Raw genomic sequence first — 19066 nt, forward strand, 5'->3', positions numbered from 1 at the left:
CTACAGATTCAAACCTCTAAAGCTTATTACTAACTCCTCTGCTAATCTCCGTACTGTCTGATCACTCAGCTACTATTGTTCTCTGCTTATGGAAAAGCACATAAAAAGTGTGGTACTTAGCATGACATCTACGGGAAGAACAGTTTTAGGATTCTAGGATTAGTGTTTAAGTGGAACTGGGGAAGACAGAAGAAATTAAATCATCATAGAAGTGTTCTCATAAAGCTTAATTTTATGTGAATATTTTTCACCTTGAAAACAAAGTTTAAGGTCACAGTTGCCAGAGAATCTAAATTCCTTATTTTTATTTATTTATTTAGAGAAAACCTCTAGTTTTTTGTTATGGCTGCCTGAAGGTGTCACATGAATTAAGTCCTAAGACATGCTAAATCTTCTTGTTAAAAACCCTGTGTAGCCATTCTTAGGGCTTCCTTTTAGCAAGAGAGACATTTTAGTAGTCTGCACACAGAATTGGAGATTAGCTTCATATGGGCGTCTTTTAATTTTAATTTTTTGAGACAGATCTTATTTTGTCTATCAGGCTGGAGGGGCAGTGGCTCAGTCACAGCTCACTGCAGCCTCAAACTCATGGGCTCAAGGGATCCTCTGGATTCAGCCTTCCCAATAGCTAGGACTACAGGCATGCACCACAACGCCCAGCTAATTTTTAGAATTTTTTGTAGAGATGGGATCTCGCTATGCTGTGCAGGCTGGTCTGGAACTCCTGGCCTCAAGCAATCCTCCTCCCTCGGCCTCCCAAAGTTCTGGGATGAGCCACCACACGGGGCCTCCATGCTGGCATCTTGATGCTGGTCCTGAATTTCGGCTTTCTATGTGGTCCTTCTTAAGCCAGTTAAACCACTCTCTGTTTGCTTGATCATAAAAACAAATGAATGTTCATCTGAACAAAACGAGCTTATAGCTTAATAGAATCTCCAAAATGTATGGCAACTTCAGGGCATTAGACAGAAAATAACAATAATAAAACTTTGGCTTCTTTACAAAGATGCTACAAAAATAATTTCTCAGAGTATTTAAAAATTGTTTTGCAAATAACTCTTCTGGCATCCAGGCCGAGCATGGTGGCCCACGCCTGTAATGCCAGTACTTCAGAAGGCTGAGGCAGGTGGATCACTTGAGGTCAGGATTTCAAGACACACCTGGCCAACACGGTGAAACCCCATCTCTCCCAAAAATACAAAAATTAGCCAGATGTGGTGGTGTGCACCTGTGTCCCCAGCTACTTGGGAGGCTGAGGCACAAGAATTGCTTGAATCTCGGAGGCAGAGGTTGCAGTGAGCTGAGATTGTGCCACTGCATTCCAGCCTGGGCAACATAGTGAGACTCAGTCACACACACACACACACACACACACACACACACACACACACACACAAATTCATCTGGCATCTGGACTTAATCTAAAAATATATTCTTGAACAATAAGGCCAAAGGGAAAGAAAAGTCTCAATGTTCTCTTATGCATTTATATCATCTGCAAATCTCTTTCAGGACTCACCTCCCCTGCTTATAACAGAAAATTGGGCAGCCCTGTGTGTTTGTGTCAATTCCACAAATTGACAGAATCAATTTGTGGAATCTCTAATCTTTTTCTATCCATAGAACACTCCTAACACCAAATGTGTGTGGTTTCTTTCCCACACCAATAAATTCTCTGTGACACCAGCTGCATGTCCTACAGTATTTTTTAAATTACTTTTTATTTTTTATAGACACAGGATTTTTACTGTGTTGCCCAGGCTGGCCTCGAACTCCTGGGCTCAAGAAGCTTTCCACCTCAGCCTCCCAAAGTGCTGGGATTACAGGTGTGAGCCACCCCTCCCTCCCTCCCTCCCTTCCTTCCTTCCTTCTTTCCTTCTTTCCTTCTTTCCTTCTTTCCTTCTTTCCTTCCTTCCTTCCCAGAATCATTGCTCTGTCACCTCAGGCTGGAATGCAGTGGTGCCATCTGGCTCACTGTAACCTCCGCCTCCCGTGTTCAAGATATTCTCATGCCTCAGCCCCCAGAGTAGCTGGAATTACAGGTGTTCGCCAGCACACCTGGCTAATTTTTGCATTTTTAATAGAGATGGGGTTTCACCTTGTTGGCTAGGCTGGTCTCGAAATCCTGGCCTCAAGTGATCTGCCCACCTTGGCCTCCCGAAGTGTTGGGATTACAGGCGTGAGCCACTGCACCAGGCCTAAATATATTTCTTATACCACAGAATCACAAAGGAAAACAAACTTCTTTTTATAGGTCATTTCTTTGTTTTGCTCATAAAAGAGTTATCCCAGGTCACAGTTAAGCTCATGAAATTCATATAAGTAGAAGGTTTCTCAAAACCCAACACGTGAGTGTTTGTTTGGGAAAGAAATTGTACCTGTCAGAATGAAACGAAAGTGGATCGGTTGTACAGCCTTGAACCAGCTGCAGCGGTGACACTTCTAATCTGCTTTTCTCATTCTCGTTAACAACCAGATGGAGTGGGGGAGAAAGGAGGGAGGATGGGCTGTCTGTGACCAGCTTCCTTAAAGGGTTTGACATGAGAATTTGCACCTGTTGGGCTGAACAGCGCCGTCCAGGCATCTCCGCCCAGGTGGCTGGGTTTCCCAGCAGAACATTGCATTCCAGTGTCTGCAGCGAGCCCACTTCTGTTAGGTCACCCTCCACCATCCGCCTTCTTCAGCAATCAGGATTCTCGTTTAGAAAGACTGCAAAACCCTGTGTCCAGGTTGGAGGCAGCCGGGAGGCCACAGGTAGGGAAAGGATGTGTATCTCATGGCTTTGTCTGCTTCTCCCGGCCTGGCTTCAGGTCTGGAACCACGAGCCCCATAGTGCTCTCTGGGCAGCAAAGGACCCAGGGGTGTGGTCCTCTACTGCCCAGCCCCACCCAGGGAGAGGGGTGGAGTTCTCCCTCTACCAGGCCATCACCGGCCCCTGAAGGTCCAGCCCCTTCCTGCTCTGGTGGGGAGGGAGTGGGCACAGGCTTATAAGTGTCTTGGCACGAAAGGGGTGGGTCTCCAGGCCCCTCACCTTGTCTACTCTTCCCTCATCTCATCTCCTGAGGAGCAGGGAAGTCAAATGCATTTCCTCTGTTCTCTTTCTCATCTTTGTTTTGACAAAAACCCCACAGCTCTGGGGCAGCCCCTTCCTTTCACAAATCTTAAAGAACCCCCTGTAAGTGTCAGACTCTACCAGTGCCCAGGAGACACTGGCAAACAATATAGAAAAAGATCTCCACCTCTCAGAGGTGACTCTCCCTCACAGAGGGAGGAATAATAATAATAGGCACAGGGAATAAATAATAGGCACAAAAATACATCGATATTTTGTCTGTCTGTTGGAAGGTGTTAAGTGTGAAGACTGAACAACAAAAACCAATCAACCAATCCAACAGCAGAGTAAGGGGTGCAAAGAGCTTGGGGCAGAGGTGGAAGATGAGGAGTGAGTTGTGATTTTAACTAAGGAGATCAGGGAGAGTCTCCTTGAGGAACAGGTGCCTGAGCAGGTGTGGAGGGAGGGAGAGAGCCCTGTGGATATTTGGGGAAAGAGTGTCCAAGGTGGAAGAACCCAAGCAAAGGCCCTAAGGCTGTCTGGCAGATTTTAGGAGCAGAGCAAAGGTGTCGGGAGGGATAGGAGGTTTGGAGCAGAGAGGGCTTGAGGGCCACTGCAGAACCTTGGTTTTTACTTGAAGAGATGTGGGGGCCACAGACGGCTTTGAGCAGATGAGTGACGTGATTGGCTTCGGTTTTAACAAGATCAGTCAGGCCGCTGAGCTGAGAGGTGATTGCAGCGGGTCAAGGACTATCGCAAGAGTCCAGGGAGGGATGGTGGGGGCACTGGCGGTGGTGAGAAGTGGGCAGATTCTGGATAATATTTGAAGGTAGAGCCGGCAGGAGTTGTAACACGATGCCTGCACCTGCAGAGTTTGCACGGAGTCACTGAAAGGATGCAGTTGCTATTAGCTGGGATGAGAAGGCTGAAGGAGAAACCAGATTTGTGGGGAATGAAAATCAAAGTTCCAGTGTGGACATCTTGAATGCCCACTTGGATATCAGGAGCCTAGTTCACTTAATTTTTGTCTCCCTGCTATAAAAATTCTAATTCTTCTCAAGACCGTATGGGCTGCAGAGGAGACGCACTGCCTAAAGAACCCAAAGGGTAACATTTCAAGAACCTTGCTGGTGACCTGGGTCAGTTCCTGGAAGCTGAAGATCCTGTCCTCTAAGCCTTTTAATTGCTGAACTAATGACCGAATGCCTGCCTTGTTCAACACCACAGCCGCCGCAGGGTCCAGCTAGGAATTGGTGAACCAAGCAGAAAATTCCAGAGCACAGGCTGCTGTGGGCTCCAGTATAGAAGACTGTGCTCCCATAGTCTGTCAGAGCGGAACTGCCATGTTTGTAGTTCCAGCCCTGGTGTGGCTCTGTTCAAACACCTGGGGCCTGCGGAGGGGGCGGCAGGAAGAGTGGGACAGAGACCCCAGCACAGGCCAGGAGGAGGCCCCCGGTTGGCACTGGCGCAGCCCCGGCACCTCCAACAAAGATATTCTTGCTGAACTCCAATCCCCCTCCCCAGGGAGCATCCTGATCTCAGAGACACGAGGCTATGGCTTTCAGGTAAGGGACCTTCACCAGACCTTGCCAATAGGTTTATGCTGCCTTTATTTTCCCCCCTGAGACTGAGTCTGCCTCTGTCGCCCAAAGCTGGAGTGCAATGGCAAGATCTCGGCTCACTGCAACCTCCGCCTCCCGGGTTCAAGCAATTTTCCTGCCTCAGCCTCCCGAGTAGCTGGGATTACAGGCACATGCCACCACGCTAGCTAATTTTTCTATTTTTAGTAGAGATGGGTCTTCACCATGTTGGCCAGGCTGGTCTCAAACTCTTGACCTCATGATCCGCCTGTCTCAGCCTCCCAAAGTGCTGGGATTACAGGCGTGAGCCACTGCGTCCAGCCTATGCTGCCTTTAGATCAAGGAAAGAAACTTCTTTTTTTTTTTTTTTTGTTCGAGATGGATTCTCACTCTGTCACCCAGGCTGGAGTGCAGTGGTGCAATCTTTGCTCACAGCAATCTTCATCTCTCAAGTTCAAGTGATTCTCCTGCCTCAGCCTCCCAAGTAGCTGGGATTACAGGCTTGCACCACCATGCCCACCTAATTATTGTATTTTTAGTAGAGACAGGGTTTTACCATGTTGGCCAGGCTGGTCTGGAACTCCTGACCTCAAGTGATCTGCCCACCTCGGCCTCCCAAAGTGCTGGGATTATGGGCGTGAGCCACCATGCCCGGCCAAGGAAAGAAACATCTCCAGGGTGGAGTATAGATGTTTTCCTTTAGGCCTTGCAAACATATCTGAAGATATTCAATTTAGGTATTTCCAGTATTTTCTATACTCTCAGAAGCTCCTGCCAACTGCCCAGATCTGACTCACTGAGCACCAGGGATTTTGTTTGTTTGTGTCTTATTTTTGGTAGAGATGGGATCTTGCTATATTGCCCAGGCTAGTCTTGAACTCCTGAGCTCAAGTGATCCTCCTGTCTCGGCCTTCTAAGGTTCTGGGATTACAGGCTGAGCACCTCATTTTTCTAATGATGAGTGTCTATGCAGCCAGGGCACCAGGGCATCAGAACCCATCACCATCAGTTCCTGGCAAGGACCTTGAGCAAGTCACTGGACCAGCCTGTATCTCAGTTTCCTCCTTTGTGAAATGGGCCAACAGTAAGTAGTGATGAGGCGAAGCAGGTGAAGTGTGCGGCCCAAGGCCTTGTTGGCAGGAATTACCCAATAAAGGTGGTCAGTGTTCACATTCTGATTGTCTCATGGTTGAATCTCTGTCAAGTGGTTCAGAATTAATTGAAAATCCTTTTATCTGAAATATTTTGCCCTGATTTGCCTGTGAGATTCTTTTATACACAGTTCCTGGCACAGAGTAGGTGCTGTATGATATGTATTTATTTATTTACATTTATATTTATATATATTTTTTGAGACAGAATTTCACTCTTGTTGCCCAGGCTAGAGTGCAATGGTGTGATCTCGGCTCACTGCAACCTCTGCCTCCTGGGTTCAAGCGATTCTCATGCCGCAGCCTCCCGAGTAGCTGGGATTACGGGCTTGCGCCACCACGCCTGGCTAATTTTTATATTTTTAGTAGAGACAGGGTTTCGCCTCGTTGGCCAAGCTGGTCTCGAACTCCTGTCCCTCAGGTGATCTTCTTGCTTCGGCCTCCCAAAGTGCTGGGATTGCAGGCATGAGCCACTCTGCCCGGCTGCTCTATGATATTTATTTAGAGGAATTTGAACATTATTGTGTGGCCTAGTGTTGGGATCTGAACTCTCTCTGTACTGGCTGTGTGATCTCAGCCACAAAACATCTCCTAAACCTCAGTTTTTGGACCTATTAAAATGAGAATAATGAGCTATTATTAGGATGTTATAATAATATATTAATGGGTTGTTATGGGATGAAAAGAGAAAGCAAACGACAGGCGCTTCGAGTCAATGCCCAAGTTGTTAGTCTGATTGAACAGTGTTACTGAATAACGAAATTGAATTATTGAGTTATTATTGAATTATTTTTGCTGCTATTGTTCTCATTGTTGATAAAATGGTGGAGCCCGAGGCTGGCACTGGATGTGAGTTTTTGAGTGATTCCCGTTCTGCTGCACTGGACTGCATGAATTATTTACAAGTTTGTTATCTAGTTCTACTTGATGGATTGATTTCTTCACTCCATAAATATGCAGTGAATGTCCACTCCATATCATTCCAGACACAGGGGGCTCTGACCCTGGCCTAGCAAGCACATTTCTGACCCCCTGGATCTTGCATTCCAGGTGGGGGAGGCAGTTAGTGAACAAGATCATTTCAGACAGTGCTAAGAAGCATGAGGAGATTTTTTATTTTTTCTTGAGATGGAGTCTCGCTCTGTTGCCCAGGCTGGAGTGCAGTGGCACCATCTCAGCTCACTGCAACCTCCACCTCCCAGGTTCAAGCAATTCTCCTTCCTCAGCCTCTCGAGTAGCTGGGACCTATTACAGGTGCGCATCACCATGCCTGGCTAAGGAAGCATGAGGCGGTTCAAACACAGGAAGAAGGCAGGAGATGGCTGGTGGGGATGGTCACGCAAGGCCTCTCAGAGGAAGTGACATTTTTAAGGCCTAAGGGTAGAAAGACAGGAGCCACCCTTGAGAAGAGGGGAGGAGTTGGGGATGGGGTGTGTAGGGGGTGGATGGGGTATCCCAGACAGGGGGACAGCCAGAGCCAAGACCTTGAAATGGGGAGAGCCTGGCATGGTGACAGATGCAAGAGACTCATGCAGCTGGAGAGCTGGAACTGAGGGCAACACGCATTTGAGAGGCCCTTGGCAAATGCTATAGGGTCTCATGGGCGATGGGAAAGAGTTTGGGTTTCATTCCGGGTTTTGTTATTGTTTTTGTTTTTGTTTTTGAGACAGTCTCGCTCTGTTGCCCAGGCTGGAGTGCAGTGGCACGATCTCAGCTCACTGCAACCTTCACCTCCCGGCTTCAAACAATTCTCCTGCCTCGGCCTCCCAAGCAGCTGGGTTTACAGGCACATTCCACCACACCCGGCTAATTTTTTATATTTTTAATGGAGATGGGGTTTCACCATGTTGCCCAGGCTGGTCTCGAACTCCTGGCATCAAGTGATCTACCCACCTCAACCTCCCAAAGTGCTGGGATTATAGGCGTGAGCCACTGCGCCTGGCCTGGGTTTCATTTTAATGTAATAGGGAGCTTTAGGAGGGTGGTAGCTCTTCTGGGTGTTTTGTGGATCACTTCCCTACCTCCTTCAGGTCTCAGATGCCCCTTTCAGCGGGGCCTTCCTTGACCACCCTACTAGAAATTACAACTCCCTACTTAAAGAGCTGGAAAAAATTCAGCCACCCATCCCTCCATGTCCTCCTTTGAATTATTTTTCTCCACCACTCTTATGGTCCTCTACCACACTCTAAATTTCACTCTTTGATTTTTGTCTATTGTTCTCTCTCTGCTGATAATGCAAGGTCCAGCAAGGGCTAGAACAGCGCTGCCCAGAGTAGGTGTGCAAATATTTGCTGAAGGAAAGACTGGAGAACGTGACAGGGTTAAAGCTATGCCTTCACAAGGTCCCTCTGGCTACCTGGTGGAGGAGGATCGCCAGAAAGCCAGAGTGTGGACGCAGGAAGCCTAGTATCCACTAGTGAGGAGGCTTCCAAAGACATCTGGGACAAAGGTGGGAGGTGGCCAGATTTGACATTGTCTTGCATGTAGGACCCACTTGACTTGGTGACAGCTGGGGTGAGGAGGGAGAGAACCTGTGCTAGGTTTATTTTAACTTTTTTTTTTTGAGACGGAGTTTCTCTCTTGTTGCCCAGGCTGGAGTGCAGTGGTGAGATCTTGGCTCGCCACAACCTCTACCTCCCGGGTTAAAGCGATTCTCCTGCCTCAGCCTCCCGAGTAGCTGGGATTACAGCCATGTGCCACCATGCCCGGGTAATTTTGTGTTTTTAGTAGAGACAGGGTTTCACCATGTTGGCTAGGCTGGTCTCGAACTCCCGACCTCAGGTGATCTGCCCACCTTGGCCTCCCAAAGTGCTGGGATTACAGGCATGAGCCACCGCGCCCAGCCTTTAACTTTTAATTTTTAGAGACAGGGTCTTGCTATGTTGCCCTGGCTGGTCTTGACTCCTGGGCTCAAGGATCCTTCCTAGTAGCTGGAATTATAGGATGAGCCACTGTGTCTGGCAAGCTAGGTTTTTGTTTGTTTTTGAGACAGAGTCTTGCTCTGTCACTCAGACTGGAGTGCAGTGGCTCGATCTCAGCCCACTGCAACCTCCACCTCCTGGGTTCAAGCAATATTTCTGCCTCAGCCTCCTGAGTAGCTGGAATTACAGGTGCGCGCCACCACACCTGGTTAATTTTTGTATTGTTAGTAGAGACGAGGTTTTGCTGTGTTGGCCAGGCTGGTCTTGAACTCCTGACCTCAGGTGATCCGCCTGCCTTGGCCTCCCAAAGTGCTAGGATTACAGGTGTGAGCCACCTCGGCTGGCTAAGCCAGGTTTTTTGACTAGAGCAACTGTGGCCATTTACTGAGACTGGGGAGGCTGGGAAGGAATGGGCCAGCAAGGGGACAATCCAATTTGAGGAGTCAGTTGCAGGAGTCTATTAGGCAGCGGAGAGTGGAGTTGTCAATGGAAGTGGATGGTGATGAAAAGGAAAGTGCTTAAAATTGTGGAGAAGCTGTCAAATTGACAAATATGAGTTGCTCAAGAATGATGGAATTTTAGATCCAGGGGAAAAAAAATCACTAAAACTTAGATTTAAGTTCAGATAAATAAACCTGACATGTTTATTACATTCAAATGTAAAGCAATGAATAATAATGTTAGCCAAAATGCCTGCATTTTCAAGTCACAGGAAGTGCTTTAGGATAAATTTCAATGAAATTTAAAATAAAATGAAGGGAACGATGATGGGTGAGGTCTCCAATTTATAGGATTTTTTTGAGGGGGTGTTTCAGTTACAGAGACATTTATAAATAATCTTTATTATTATTATTATTATTGAGACATGGTCTTGCTCTGTCACCCAGGCTGGAGTGCAGTGGCACGATCATGGCTCACCGTAGCCTCCACCTCCCAATCCCAAGTGATCCTCCCACTTTAGCCTCCCAAGCAGCTGGGACCACAGGTGTGCACCACCATGCCTGGAATTTTTTTTTTCCTTTTTGTAGAGACGGGGTCTCCCCATGTTGCCCAGGTTAGTCTTGAACTCCTGAGCTCAAGGGATCCTCCCGCCTTGGCCTCCCCAAAGTGCTGGGATTACAAGCTTGAGTCACTGCCCAGCTAATCTTTATTATTTTAGGGGACGGATATCATCACCCCAAATATGGTTTCTTTTTAATTTTTTTAGAGACAGGGTCTCCCTCTGTCACTTAGGCTGAAGTGCAGTGGCTTGATCATAACTCACTGCAGCCTTGACCTCCTGGCCTCAAGTAATCCTCCCACCTCGGCCTCCCCAAGTGCTGATGTTACAGGTGTGAGCCACTGTGCCCAGCCTCAAAATAAGGGTTCTTCAACAGAATGCTATTCTTAGTTTTAGTAAGAGGCCTTGTGTATCTCCCCACTAATCCCCCACTCTGCACCTTGCTAGTCAGGCCTCCCCAACGTTTCCCAGGGGCCATTTCATCCACATCATCTTTCCACCAAAAGCGTAACGCAGCTACACACGGCGGTGCCTTTTTGTTGTTTGATTTCCACACACAGAGACGCCACAGATTTTTATGGGATGGGATTTGCGGTGACTCTAAGGTGCAGGAGTGGTTCAGGAAGCAAAGATGACAAGGGCAAAACCCGTGAAGAAATGGATTAAGCAAAGCTATGATCAAGCATAACCCTGATGGTCTTAAAAGCATTTTGCTTTTTGGAAAATGGAAGCTGCAACACCATCAATTTCAGCTCGTTCTTTCCTCCCGGGGAAGTCCCAAAGCAATATTTTCCACCTAAAGGTTTTCCTGTTCCTGTGAAAATGATTTGCTGACAGCTCCTGTTTCCCACTTGGGGCTGTGCTTTCCGAACACCATCTTGTCTACGTGTGCTTGGTAATAGATATGCATGAAGCCGCGCCTTTGAGAAAAATTGCTGCAGACAAGAGCAGGCTGGGCTGTAACCAGGTGGCTGTGTCTGGAACTCCCGGGATGTTTAGTATTCCATGTGTGTCATCCTCAAAAATTGCGTGGCTGCGAGGACCCAGCCAGGGCTGCCACTAGTATATGCTGTGCACTTCACAGGGCGCATGAATTCTGAATCTCAGAGGCTGCTTGGAGGCGGTTTGTAGCTGAACCATCAGCTGTTCTTGCAGGTGAATTCGAGTTTAATTCCATCCCCAGCTGTGAGGCTTGGGAAGCTGCTTGTTCCCTGCATTTTTCTCTTTGTTCTTTGGCACAGATTTGCTTGCATTGTGTGGTTTGGTGCAGAAAACAATTGCTCCTTCCGAAGATGAAAGGTGATTCTGCACTCTTGATGGATTTAAGCTGTGCTATGCCTCTTCCTCATCTTATATTTTTTCCCCTAACCCTGGCTACTTGACCCTGGTTCAGCAAGCCAGTGTGGCTTCAAGCCAGTGTGGCCCACCAGGAGTTAGCGGACCTGGGTCTGGGCTGGGCTCTGCCAAGGCCACTCTGTATGGCCCTCCACCTGAGCCTCAGCATCCCATCCACACAGCAAGCAAGTTCACCATCACCTCCACTGCCTTTACACGGTGAGGTTGGCTCTGCCTGCTGTGGATGTTCTGAGACAGGGGGTTTTCTGTGCACTGTTAAAGTCCTGATTCCCAAGGCCTTGTCTAGGAGCAGTACCAACCCCTTCAATTATGAAGACTAATGGGGGAAACAGACACACCCTCAGCCTTGCACATCCCTGAGGACACGTGTCTGCCCACACCTGCCCAGAACAAATGCTGGGAAAATGAAAATGTCAATTAAATAGTTGCTATGGTAACCTAGTCTCATGTTTGCTGCTTCTCTCTCTCTCTTTCTTTCTTTCTTTCTTTCTTTCTTTTCTTTCTTTTCTTTCTTTCTTTCTCCTTCCTTCCTTCCTTCCTTCCTCCCTTTCTTCTCTCTTTCTTTCTTTTTTGACTGAATCTCACTCTGTCGCCCATGTTGGAATGTAGTGGCATGATCTTGGCTCAGTGCAACCTCTGCCTTTCGGGTTCAAGCAATTCTCCTGCCTCAGCCTCCTGAATAGCTAGGATTATAGGCTTGCACCACCATGCCTGGCTAATTTTTGTGTTTTTAGTAGAGACGGGGTTTCGCCATGTTGCCCAGACTGGTCTCGAACTCCTGGGCTCAAGCAATCCACCCGTCTCGGCCTCCCAATGTGCTGGGATTATAGGCGTGAGCCACCACCTGGCCCTGCTGCTACATTGTCAGTGGTGAAATGTTTTTCTCTATTGAGTTGATTGAATTCCTTGGTTGTTGCCCTCACTCCCCAACTCTGTCACCCTTATAACACACACACACACACACACACACACACACTATATACACTGGTTTCTAAAGACTAGCAGAGCCTTTCATGCATCTTTAAAGGACTGAGATGAGGCAGGGTACAGTGGCTTACACATGTAATCTCAACACTTTGGGAGACCAAAGCAGAAGGATCACTTTATACCAGGAGTTTGAGAGCAGCCTGGGCTGCACCACAAGACCCTATCTCTACAGAAAAATTTTAAAAATTAGCAGGTTATGATGGTGTGTGCCTGTAGTCTCAGCTACTCAGGAGGCTGAGGTGGGAAAATTGTATGAGCCCAGGATTTCGAGGCTGCAGTGAGCTATGATGGCACCACTACACACCAGCCTGGGCAACAGAGCAAGACCCTGTCTCAAAAAAATAAGAACAAAAATACATAAAGGGCTGAGATGTCCCATAAAGGGCTGAGAAAGCCAGGAGAGTGGTTTTGGAGCAAGAGGGTACATTTTCGTTTTCTTTTTATGCCTTTTGGGGTAGTTCCATTAGACAGAGGGAATTTGCAGCCTGAGACCAGAAAATCTACCATTCATTCCCTTCTTGACCTGCCTGGGCTGCTCAACTTCTGCCCAGAGGCTTAGCTCTTCATCAGGAGAAAATAATGCTCTTAGCTCCACCAAGCTGATAAGGGCCAAGGAGAAAATGCCTGCACTGGCCGGGCACAGTGGCTCAAACCTGTAATGCCAGCACTGTGGGAGGCTGAGGTGGGAGGATCTCTTGAGCCCAGGAGTTCAAGACCAGACTGGGCAACATGGTGAAATCCTGTTTCTATCAAAAATACAAAAATTAGCCGGGCGTAGTGGAATGCCTGTAGTCCCACCTACTTGGGAGCCTGAGGTGGAAGGATTGCTAGACCCCAGGAAGGTCAAGGCTGCAGTGAGCCCATGATCTTGCTACTGCATTCTGGCCTGGGCTACAGAGGCCCTGACTCAAAACAAGCAAAACAGAGAAAATTCCTGCATCAACCTTTGAGTTCCCTGAGAAGGGCAACCTGAATGCCAGCTTCAGGCTGGCGACTGGGTTTCCCTCTGGAATCTAGTGTGTTCTGGGTTGGAAGTGAGGGCCTGGAGAGAGGCGCCCAGGCTGGAATGGAGTTTTTGTTTGTTTTTTGTTTCTGAGATGTAGTCTCACTCTGTCATCTAGGCTAGAGTGCAGTGGCGCAATCTCGGCTTACTGCAACCTCTGCCTCCTGGGTTCAAGCCATTTTCATGCCTTAGCCTCCTGAGTAGCTAGGGTTACAGGCACATGCCACCATATCTGGCTAATTTTTATGTTTTTAGTAGAGACAGGGTTTCTCCATGTTGGCCAGGCTGGTCTTGAACTCCTGACCTCAAGTGATCTGCCTGCCTCGGCCTCCCAAAGTGTTGGGATTACAGGCATGAGCCACTGCGCCTGGGCTGGAATGGAGTTTTATTAGCCACAAAACTTTGGGTGAATCACTCAAAACTTTGGGTGAATCATGGCTCCTCTGTTCCTAGTCTATGAAACAGGGCTGACAAGAGTAGTACTTTCCTCATTGGGTTGTTCTGTAACCTAATAAAATACCATAGAAAATGCTAATATGTAATAAGTACCTAGCAGATGTTAACTCCTATTATATTAATATTGGTCACTATAGGAAACCCACAAAGGAAAATTGTACTATCAAATTATCTAGCGCTTTAATATTCCATACTCACATCTTTGCTGCTTTCTGAAATGCATTCCCGTTTCATATTTTAGAGCAGGCTGAATACAAGAAACACATGTTCATTTTTTTTCTCCCTGGTGATCAATGAGCTGATTGGATTTTAATATTTTCCATTTTGTTTTGTTTTTAAAATAAGTCGTTTGCTAGTTTCTGTTGCCAGAACCTTCTGATGAAATCATCTATCACTGACTCTTCAAATATCGGTGCTATTGTGCCTTTGGGGAAGAGGCAGCATCTCTCCCATGACTGTACCTAGAACAAAAGAGAGAACCCGCCTCCGTTGTTACTCACGGAAGGAGGGGCCTGCAGGGAGCCAGTCTTAGCGAGGAGGAGAAGCACAAGAAAGCAGCTTTTCTGTTGCATTTCTTTTTCCTCCTGAATTTTACCACCATGTCCAAGGATCTCCCTCTGTTTCTCAGATCTACCTCCTTGGGAAAGGCTATTGGCAGCAGTGATGACAAAGGTTTGAGCATAGCTCATGAATTGCTGCCTCTGCAGAATTGCATGCAGTAGAGACACCAATAGGTAACACTCAATCTAGACGGCACCTAAAGGTATTTTTGCAGGGCACAGTGGCTCATGCCTGTAATCCCAACACTTTGGAAGGCTGAGGCAAGGGGACTGCTTGAGGTCAGGAGTTTAAGACCAACCTGGACAATATAGTGAGACCCGGTCTCTACAAAAATAAAAAATAAAAAAATTAGCTGGGCTTGTGACATGTGCCTATAATCCCAGCTATTCAGGAGGCTGAGGTGGGAGGATTGCTTGAGCCCAGGGGGTTGAGGCTACAGTGAGCCATAATGGTACCACTGCACTGCAGCCTGGGCAACAGAGCGAGAACCTGTCTCTAAAAATAATAAAATAATAAATAAATAAAAATTGGAAGGTATTTTTATTTTACAGAGACTTCAGAATTTTAACACTTTGAAAAAAGGATCAAGGTGAAGAGTTTACTGAATAATGAATGAATTGTATAATGTGTAAAACTTTTGCGATAATTTTTTTAATGTTCAAAAAATGTCAGGGAGTGCAGTTTGCTCAGGGACAAACCAATGTTTCCCAGCCTAGAATAGTTAAGACCAGGAGAGGTCCACTAAGAAACAATACTGGGAGATTATTTTCACAGATGGTAACTTTTGCAATTTTTCATCAAATAATTTATTTGATAATGTGTTGCTAAGCTATAGTATGTATATTACTTTAAAAGTAAATGCATTCCTGAGGCGCGGTGGCTCAGGCCTATAATCCCAGCACTTTGGGAGGCCGAGGCAGGCAGATCACGAGGTCAGGAGATTGAGACCATCCTGGCTAACACGGTGAAATCCTGTCTCTACTAAAAATACAAAAAATTAGCAGGGTGTGGTGGCATGCGCCTGTAATCCCAGCTACTTAGGAGGCTGAAGCAGGAGACTTGCTTGAACCTGGTAGGCGGAACTTGAGCCTAGATCGCGCCATTGCACTCCAGCCTGGTGACAGAGCAAGACTCAGACTCAAAAAAAAAAAAAGTAAATGCATTCCTAAATATTGAATATCATTAAGTGTATGCAAGAGGTATGATACCACTTTTAAAAATGCTACTGATACTCCCTAGGTCTGACCCCAAGCTCCCTTAGACAGAGGTGGCCATAAATTCCTCTTCAGTAATTTTAGGGTCCCTCCCCATCCCAGGTGTCATGTCACCACGATGGGAAACTCACCCAAAGTCGGGGGTAGGGGCCCTGCATTTCCATGCCATGGTCTCTGATACTGACACCATGGAAGTCCCGATCTCTGGGTCCTGGGAGTCTGTGGGGGCTGCTTCCAGGAAGAGTGTGCTTGGGACAGGAGCCTAGGTGCAGCCGGAAGCCCCTCTGAGCTCAGCCCTGCCCAGCTGCCTCAGTGGAGAGCACACCTCTGCTCCCCAGTGCAGGGCTCATCCCTGTGGGAGGGAATCTCCCCTCGGGCGCTGAGATCCACATCTCCAGAGTGTTGTGGTTAGCTATGTTCAGGGATTAGGGGAAGGGGTCCTGGTGAAGTTAATGGGGAGACTGAAGGCCCCCAAGCTTCCCTTTAGTGCCATCACTATTTACCTCCACCCTGCAACTACATCTTACACAAGATGGGAAGGGGCAGTCACTGTCCCCTCTGCCCTCCTGGCACCCTGGGCATATATATATATATATATTTGAGACAGAGTCTTGCTTTGCCACCAGGCTGCAACGCAATGGTGCGATCTCGGCTCACTGCAACCTCTACCTCCCAGGTTCAAGCGATTCTTCTGCCTTAGACTCCTGAGTAGCTGGGATTACAGGCACCTGCTACCACACCTGGCTAATTTTTGTATTTTTGGTAGAGATGGGGTTTCTGTGTTGGCCAGGATGGTCTTGAACTCCTGACCTCAGGTGATCCACCCGCTTCGGCCTCCCAGAGTGCTGGGATTACAGGCATGAGCCACCGAGCCTGGCTGGCTTATATATTTTTAATAAAAGAAAGGAAGAGCCAGTCCAACATGATCCTGCAAACATCTCTCTTTTAAAATACCTCTGCCTAAATATCAGTAGGGATGTCTGAAGCTGGGAGTGAGGAGTAGGGGTGATGGGAGAGGATGGACTTTACCTGGAGCCCTCCGTTTTTAAAGGAAAGTGCCTGACTTCTGAAATTAGTTGAAATTTAAAAATCCCTGTGGCAAGAAGGCATCAAAGGGTCTTGCTACCTGAAAAGGGTGTTTGTGTGTTGGGGAAAGGGCAGTATGCTGGGAGAAAAAAAATTCACCTTGCAGCCAGGCACGGTGGCTCACACCTATAATCCTAGCACTTTGGGAAGCCAAGGTGGGCGGATCACCTGAGGTTAGGAGTTCTAGACCAGCCTGGCCAACATGGTGAAACCTTGTCCTTACTAAAAATACAAAAATTGGCCGGGTATGATGGCGCATCCCAGCTACTTGGGAGGCTCAGGCATGAGAATCACTTGAACCTGGGAGGTAGAGATTGCCGTGAGCCAAGATTGCATCAATGCATTCTAGCTTGGGCGAGACTTTGTCAAAAAAAAAAAAAAAAGGGCCTGGCGCCGTGCCGTGGCTCATGGCTGTAATCTCAGCACTCTGGGAGGCCAAGGCGGGAGGATCACCTGAGGACAGGATTTCGAGTCCAGCCTGGACAACATGGTGAAACCCCGTCTCTACTCAAAATACAAAAATTAGACGGGCGTGATGGTGCATGCCTGTAGTCCCAGCTACTTGGGAGGCTGAGGCAAGAGAATGGCTTGAACCCAGGAGGTGGATGTTGCAGTGAGCCAAGATTGTGCCACTGCACTCCAATCTGGGTGACAGAACAAGACTCTGTCTCAAAAAAAAAAAAAAAAAAAAAAATCACCTTGCAATAAATTATCCTGCCACAAATGTTTAATTCATTTTGTATCCTATCCCTTTCCCCTCAACCCCCAAAGAAATCATGAGGGATCCAGTTTATAGTTGTGCTGTTGGTTGCTTGAATCCTAAATCTTGGAGTACAAACTGATCAGGGTTCCCAGGTCTGCCTGGTGAAGGGCAACCCAAGGTGTCTGTGGGGCCCAAGGAAAGTCTAGGCCTTCATTGTTCACCAGCTGTATCCATGGAAAGCTTGTCAGACATGTGGAATCTCAAGACCCACTAAAGCTTAAACTGTATTTCTTTCTTTTCTTTTCTTTTTTTCCTGTTGCCGAGGTTGGAGTGCAGTGGTATGATCATAGCTCACAGTAGCCTGGACCTCCTGGGTTCAAGCGATCCTCCTGCTTCAGCCTCCTGAGTAGCTGGGACTACAGGCACACACCACCATGCCTGGCTAATTAAAAAACAGTATTTTTGTATAGAGACCGGGGTCTTGTGCCCACGTCACCCAGGTTGGTCTCAAACTCCTAACCTCAAGTGATCCTCCCGCCTCGGCCTCATAAAATGTTGGGATTACAGGCATGAGCCGCTGCCTTAAGATGCGTTCTAATAACAACCCAGCTGATTCATGTGCACAGTGTGGTTTGAGAAGCACTGCTCTTGGAGAGAAGTGGCTGGGCGGGAGTTGCTATTATTGGAAGAGTCACAAGAGCTTTTGGCTGTGAGAATCCCCCCCGTGGGGTTAGCAGGGTTCAGACCCCTGGTGTGAGCCGATGTGGTTCTCTCTAGCGCTGAGTCTCCGTGGCGGGGCAGGCTCACCTGCTGAGCAACAGCCCTGCTCACCTGGATGGAACTCCCAGGGCTGCTTATTACTTAGACCTTTGTTCTAATTTCATGGTTTCTGCCTTGGGTTGTGTCATCCCGGACTTGCAAGGCTCAAGTGTGGCGTAAGTCACCATCACCAGGGCTGATGAATTTCCCACTCTGGTGACACCTTAATTGAAGGTGAGGCTCTCCTTTCATTAGCAAGATTCCTACCTCCTGTCTAAACTATCACCTCAAAGACCTGGGGGGAAAAAGAGGCTGACCTCATAGTGTGGCCTCAGTTACTGTGGCTTTGGTGGCTTCTCTAAATTTATCAGTGTTTCAGGCAAGCCCATGGCATAATTACTCAAGGCCCTGGGAATGTTGGCATCAATGATTTTGTTTCTCAAACCGATGAATAAATATTCTTCTGGCTTTTACTCCTTGCAACTGCTTTACTATAGAAGAAAGCATTTTATTTCAGCCAATTCTCACTACCATCCTTTGGGGGAAGGGCATTGCTATTATTCCCAGTTTACAGAAAGGAAAACAGTGCTCGTTTTGGCAGTACATATACTAAAATTGGAACGATACAAAGAAGATTAGCATGGCCCCCGCACAAGGATGACACGCAAATTCGTGAAGCGTTCCATATTTTTGCCGGGTGCGGTGGCTTTTGCTTGTAATCTCAGCACTTTGGGAGGCTGAGGTGGGTGGATCATGAGGTCTGGAGTTCGAGACCAGCCTGGCCAATATAGTGAAACCCTGTATCTACTAAAAATACAAAAAATTAGCCAGGCGTGGTGGCAGGTGCCTGTAATCTCAGCTACTCTAGAGGCTGAGGCAGGAGAATTGCTGGAACCTGAGAGGGGGAGGTTGCAGAGAGCTGAGATTACACCATTGCACTCCAGCCTGGGCAACAGTGTAAGACTCCATCTCAAAAAAAAAAAGAAAAGAAAAGACAAAAGAAAGGAAAACAGTCAGAGAGGTAAGGTCACTTTTTCAAGGTCACACAGCAAATTAAATGGCTGAGTGGGGACCCAAACCCAGATCTGCCTGTCACCAAAGCCAGTGCTCTCTGTCCTCCTGGGCTATACCTGGACTTTTGAGGACAGAATTCCCTGGTGGAGGCTGTCAATTGTTTTCTTTGAGGTGAAGAAGAAAAGCTGGAATGTTCTTTTGGATGATCTTGGTCATCTTCTCT

The 19066-nt window shown here is 47.4% G+C and overlaps 1 non-coding gene across 1 annotated transcript; it reads left to right on the forward strand.

Moving 5' to 3' along the window:
- Positions 1 to 18414: 18414 nt before the first annotated feature.
- LOC115831755 lies at positions 18415 to 18521 on the forward strand. The gene has a single exon (XR_004027247.1). It is a non-coding gene; the product is annotated as a U6 spliceosomal RNA (small nuclear RNA).
- The last annotated feature ends 545 nt before the right edge of the window (positions 18522 to 19066 follow it).

This window comes from Nomascus leucogenys, chromosome 2 (assembly GCF_006542625.1).
Source record: "Nomascus leucogenys isolate Asia chromosome 2, Asia_NLE_v1, whole genome shotgun sequence".
NCBI classification, from domain to species: Eukaryota; Metazoa; Chordata; class Mammalia; order Primates; family Hylobatidae; genus Nomascus; species Nomascus leucogenys.